This window comes from Triticum aestivum, chromosome 3B, assembly GCF_018294505.1.
Source record: "Triticum aestivum cultivar Chinese Spring chromosome 3B, IWGSC CS RefSeq v2.1, whole genome shotgun sequence".
NCBI classification, from domain to species: Eukaryota; Viridiplantae; Streptophyta; class Magnoliopsida; order Poales; family Poaceae; genus Triticum; species Triticum aestivum.
The window spans coordinates 217,396,842-217,402,775 of record NC_057801.1 but is presented as its reverse complement, the minus strand read 5'-3'; positions in this window follow the sequence as shown (position 1 = coordinate 217,402,775).

The following is a 5,934-nucleotide window of genomic DNA, read 5'->3' as shown; positions in this document are numbered from 1 at the left end:
CTGCCCCATAGACCAGGGAGAAGGGATTCTGCCCAGTAGCTCCGTTTGATGTCATTCTGAGGGACCAGAGAACTACCGGTAGCTCCTCGATCCACCGCCCGTCGTGCTTCTGCAGCGTATCAAAGGATCTCGTCTTGAGTCCGCGTAGCACTTCACCGTTCGCCCTCTCAGTTTGTCCATTGCTCCGGGGGTGTGCCACAAAGGTGAATGAGATCTTGCATCCGAGGGCATGAACATATTGCACGAAGGCGTGGCTCGTGAACTGGGTGCCGTTGTTGGTGATGATCCTTGCCGGAACTCCAAAACGACACACCAGATCTTTCAAGAACTTGATAGCTGACTGAGCAGTCACCTTTCTCACGGCAGTCACATCCGCCCACTTTGTAAACTTGTCGATGGCAACGAACAAGAATTCAAAGCCCCCGATTGCTCGGGGGAAGGGGCCGAGGATATCGAGCCCCCAGACCGAAAATGGCCATGATAGAGGGATTGTCTGAAGCGCTCGGGCGGGCAGGTGGGTTTTCTTGTAATGGAACTAGCAGGCTCCACACTTAGTGACTAGCTCGACCACATCTTGGAGGGCTGTGGGCCAATAGAATCCTTGCTGGAATGCTTTCCCAACTAATGCCCTTGATCCAATGTGGGAGCTGCACATTCCTTTGTGTATCTCAACTAGAAGTTCCTTTCCTTCTTCCTGGCAGACACACTTCAATTTCACACCATTGGGCCTCCTTCTGTATAGATTTTCATTGAAAAATTGATACATACTGGCCCTCCGAGCTACTCTTTCAGCTTCGTCTTGATCGCCGGGAAGCTCTCTAGTTTGGAGGAAGCGGACACTATGCCTTGCCCAAGTTGGAGCATGTGGCTCGGCAACAAGTACTAGCGGCACCTCCTCTCCTGCGGGAGCACTGGCCTTGTGCACGGGGTCCATGGAGCCGGCAGGAGGGGGTGGTCCGGAGGCTGTGAGGAGTTGTTTCCGGCAGGGTCTCTGCCGGGAGCGGACGGCTCTACCAGGAGAGGCTTTCCGGTGTCCAACTTTCTCCTCTTCCGGGCCATTGTTGCTGGGGATACAGAGGGCTGAGTAAGACGGAGAACAAAAGTCCCTGGTTCCACAAGAAGATTCTGCACATCACACTTTTGACAGATGATCAGCTATATTGTTTTCCGCACGGGGTACGTGCTCTGTTTGCAATCCGTCAAAGTGCTCCTCCAATCTTCTCACTTCCTCGACATATGCCTCCATTAATTGACTTTGATAATCCTTGTTAACTTGCCTCACCACCAACTGTGAATCTCCTTGAATGATCAGCTCCTTCATTCCCAATTCGGCTACAATCCTAAGACTGGCAAGGAGCCCTTCATACTCTATTGTATTGTCGATGGCTTCTTCCTGTGCAAAATGCATTTGGACATGTACTTCAAGTGCTCCCCGGTGGGGGCAACAAGAAGCACACCAGCCCCTGCGCCTTCCAAGGAAAAAGCACCATCAAAAATACATAATCCTTTCTTGGGGTGATTCCTTGAAGGGGACAACTGTCCCTGTCACTTCCTCATCAGGGGCTGGCGTGCATTCAGCAATAAACTCTACCAATGCACTGCTCTGGACAGTTAATGTGCTCTCAAACCTCAAGCCAAAGCTGGATAGCTCCAAAGCCCACTCCACTATTCTGTCGGTAGCCTCTGGGTTTCGGAGTATCTGTTGCAACGGGAAACAAGTAACAACCGTGATCTCATGGGCTTGAAAGTAGTGGCGCAGTTTCCTTGGGCCATGATGAGGCCAAAGATCAACTTTTGCACACTAGAGTACCTTGACCTAGCCCCCTGTAAAAGGGAGTGGATGAAGTACACTGGGCGTTGCACCACTTTCTTCCTTGTCGCGTCCTTGGGGTTGTCATCGTTGCCGTGCTCGGTGCTGCATTGATCCTTTTCTGGCCCTGCTGGCCACTGCTCACTCTCTTTCTCATCCACTTCTCGCTGCACTACCAAGGCTACACTGACCACTTGATTTGTTGCCACCAAATATAACAACAACGGCTCCTGAGGCTTGGGTGCAACTAGGGTAGGCGCAGAGGACAGTACGTCTTTAGCTCTTGCAAGGCTGCATCCACTTTAGGGGTCCACTCCATGGGACCTGCCTTCTTCAAAATCTTGAAGAACAGCAGGGCATGCTTGGCGACTTGGAGATGAATTTGCTTAGCACGGCAACGCATCCTGTTAGGCGCCTCACATCCTTGATTGTTCTTGCGCTTGGATCTACTCGATAGCCTTGATCTTGTCGGGATTGGCTTTGATCCCCGTGTGGGACACAAAGTATCCAAGCAGCTTGCCGGAGGGAACGCCAAACACACATTTCTCTGGGTTTAGCTTCAAGTTGATCTTGCGCAGATTTGCAAATGTCTCCTCCAAATCCTAAATGAGAGTTGCTCTATCCTTGGTTTTGACCACAATGTCATCCATATAAGCTTCAATGTTTCTATGTAGCTGAGGTTCAAAACCAATCTGGACTGCCCTTGCAAAGGTGGACCCGACACTCTTTACTCTGAATGGCATGCGGACAAAGCAATATGTACCGCATGGAGTGATGAATGATGTCTTCTCCTCGTCCTCGTTTGACATGAAGATCTGGTGGTACCCAGAATAGGCATCCAGGAATCAGAGCAAATCACAACCTGAGGGGGAATCCACTATCTAATCAATTCGCGGCAAGGGGAATGGATCCTTTGGGCAAGCCTTATTGAGGTTTGTGAAGTCAATGCTCATCCTCCATTTCCCCTTCGCCTTCCGGACTACTACTGGGTTTGCTAGCCAAGTGGGATGTAGCACCCCTCTGACCAAACCAGCTGCTTCAAGTTTCTTGATCTCTTCTGCAATGAACTGCTGCCTCTCCAAGGCCTGCTTCCGGACTTTCTGCTTAATAGGTCTGGTGTGTTGGCAGACAGCAAGGTGGTGCTTGATTACCTCCCTGGGAGCACCAGGGATATCAGATGGCTGCCAAGCAAAAACGTCTATATTCGCCTGCAGGAAGGCAACGAGCGCGCTTTCCTATTTGTCATCGAGGGTGGTGTTGATGGTGAAAGTACCATCAATGCCAGCCAGCCCTGTCGGGACCTTTTTCACTTGCGGAGCAGCAACTTGAGTCTCTTGCTGTTGCAACACTCTGGCACGTCGTCAACGGGTGCCATGCACTCGGAGGGGGCACGCTTCCCGGACTCCTTGCCAGCGGTCCTACAATCATGTTTCTTCCTTTTGCTCTCCTTGGTGGGAACTGTTGTCGTTGCAACCTCTGCTGCGACCGCGTCCCTGTACATATTGTCCACACAAATGATGGCATCTTTCTCATCTAATGGGATGGTGAGGACTCCCAGCGGCCCAGGCATCTTCAGGGTATTGTAGGCATAGTGGGATGCCGCCATGAATTTAGCCAAGGCCAGGCGTCCAAGGATCCCATTGTACGACAGGGGAAGGTCAACTACGTCAAACACAATCTTCTCAGTCCGATAGTTAAGTTCTCCCCCAAATGTTACTGGCAACGTAATCTTCCCTTTAGGATGGCTCCTACCGGGGTTGACTACTTGAAACATGCCTGTAACCTCTGGCTCTTCTTCTGCTATCTGAAGCCTATTGATAACTGCCGAGGAAATCAGATTAAGTCTGACCCCACCGTCCACCAACATCTTTGTGACCTTGAGGTTGCGAATTGTTGGAGAAACCAACAAAGGCAGGCATCCCACTGCAGTGGTGCGGCTAGGATGGTCCTCTTTGGCGAATATGATGGGTGTACGAGACCATTTGAGCGGCTTCCGGGCCTCCAGCGCTGGCTCCACGACATTGACTTCCCGAGCCCAGCCCTTGAGTTGTCAATGGGAGGTCTGCAAATATGCACCTCCATCAACGCACAGGGCGCTCATGGCCTTCTGAAACTCCATCTCACTGGTTTCCTCTTGATCCCCCTTGTCACTCTCATCACCACAGACTTCCTTGTCCTAGCCTCGGGCGGGTTTTCCTTTGTTCCAGAAGGGCATACCGGGGCGATTTGCTCCATCGCCTAGGCCCTTACCGCCAGCGACATTATGACCACTTTCCTTATCTTGCTTCTCATATTCTGCTCTCTGTCTCTTGACTAACTGCTCGACCTGATATCACTCCTGAAGGTCGTGGCCCTTGGTCCGGTGGATCTTGCAGTATAGCACATTGCCTTTCCCGGCCTTCTCGGCAGCTGCGGCTTCCCGGAAATCGGCGCACGTGGCAACCTCCTTGGTCGGGGGCCTTAGTCTTGGCGATCTTGCCGGTACTAGGGGTGCCTGACCTTTCAACAGTCAATATTGCTTTATCCCTTCACTTCTTACTATTCTTCTTAGCCTTCTTCTGACTGGTGGATTGATCATCATCCTCTGAATCAACACCAATGCAATCTTCTTCTCCAGGCAATTGCCTTCCTTCCTCCATCCGGGCGCACTTATCCACTAGGGTTTACAACTCCTTCACAGTCCTGGGCAGCCGCATGTTCATCTTGGCACAGATTCAGCTGTTGTGAACATTGGACTAGAAGGCAGCTACCACGGCTGCCGGATGGATATTTGGTACATTGCTATGAACTTTACTGAACCTTTGTATATACTTACGGAGGGTTTCTCCTTCCTTCTGCTGGAGAAGCTGCAGATCGCTGGGGCGGCTCGGCTCCTGGTGGCCACTAGTGAAAGCGCCGATGAACTCATGGCATAGGTCTGCCCCGACGAGATGCAGCTCTCCGGCAGGTGCATCAACCAAGACCTCACGTTGGATATGAGTGCCAACGGGAAGTAGTTGGCGAAGACCTTCTCATCTCTTCCCCCGGCAGCCTGAACAGTGATGGTGTAAATGCTCAAGAACTCTACCAGGCTTAGTGTTCTGTCATACTTCTTAGGTATCTCCGGCTTGAACGTGCGAATGGACAACCAACAGACTAGTCGCAGCTTATGTGTGAAGGCAGGGCAGCCAACCTTGAAGGAGAGGAGCCCATCAGCACCAAGAGTGGGCTTGTCGACGTCGGGGCCGCCGCGCCCGTCGGCTCGAAGGAGGTTGCCACGGCTTTCTTCGATGATGCACACGTCTCCTCTCCGCCCATCTTCCAGGATTCGCCATTGGCTTGGACGTGCCTGAGGATCAGAAGAGGCCATTGAGGCATCATCAGGGTCTTGATTTGGTCGCGCCCGTGCCGGCCGCCGTGGCGGAGATTGCACCGTGGGGATGGCTCCCCCCGTATGGGCAGCGGCATGGGTCATAGTTGTTGCTTGGGGAGGCCTTGGCGGGGCAGCCTGTCATGAGCCTTCGGCTTCGGTGAAACGGAACAGACTTTGGATGGTAGCACGCCATTCGTCCATCTGCTCGGTTGTTGGTGGAAACCTTAGCAGTACCTGAGCCTGCGCCATGGCCTCTGAGGCTGTGCTTGTCATAGATGATGATGAAGTCGATCGCGTTGTCGCTCGGCTCCTGGCAGAGCCAGTGGCAGTTGCGCTGCACCCCTGCTGCTGCGGTGCAACCACCTGGGCAGCAGGGTTGTGAGGCAGAGGCACCTGAGGGCCATCAGCTCCATCGGGCGCACCAATTCGGTCAGCCCGCCCTGGGGAGAGCGCACGCACAGTAGTAGTGTCCGCGGCAAGGACGGCAGTAGGGCGGTGACTCGCCCCGGACCGAGCACCATCACTGTGGCTGCACCCATCAATGGGGGGAGTGCGGCCGTCAGGGTGTTGCTGATGTCGCTCTCCTCTAGCATCTTCTACTCCTGTGTCGGCCGCGAGGGGGATGGTGGCGGTGCTGCCTGCTCCGGCCACAACCCCTGCAGCGTTCGCTCCCTCATGCGTCTCCGCGCCCCCTGCAGCGTTGGAGGCCGCGGGTAGCGGAGCCTTCGAGGTGGATGGATGAGCTAAAGGAGCTGATTTCTTCTTGGCCGTC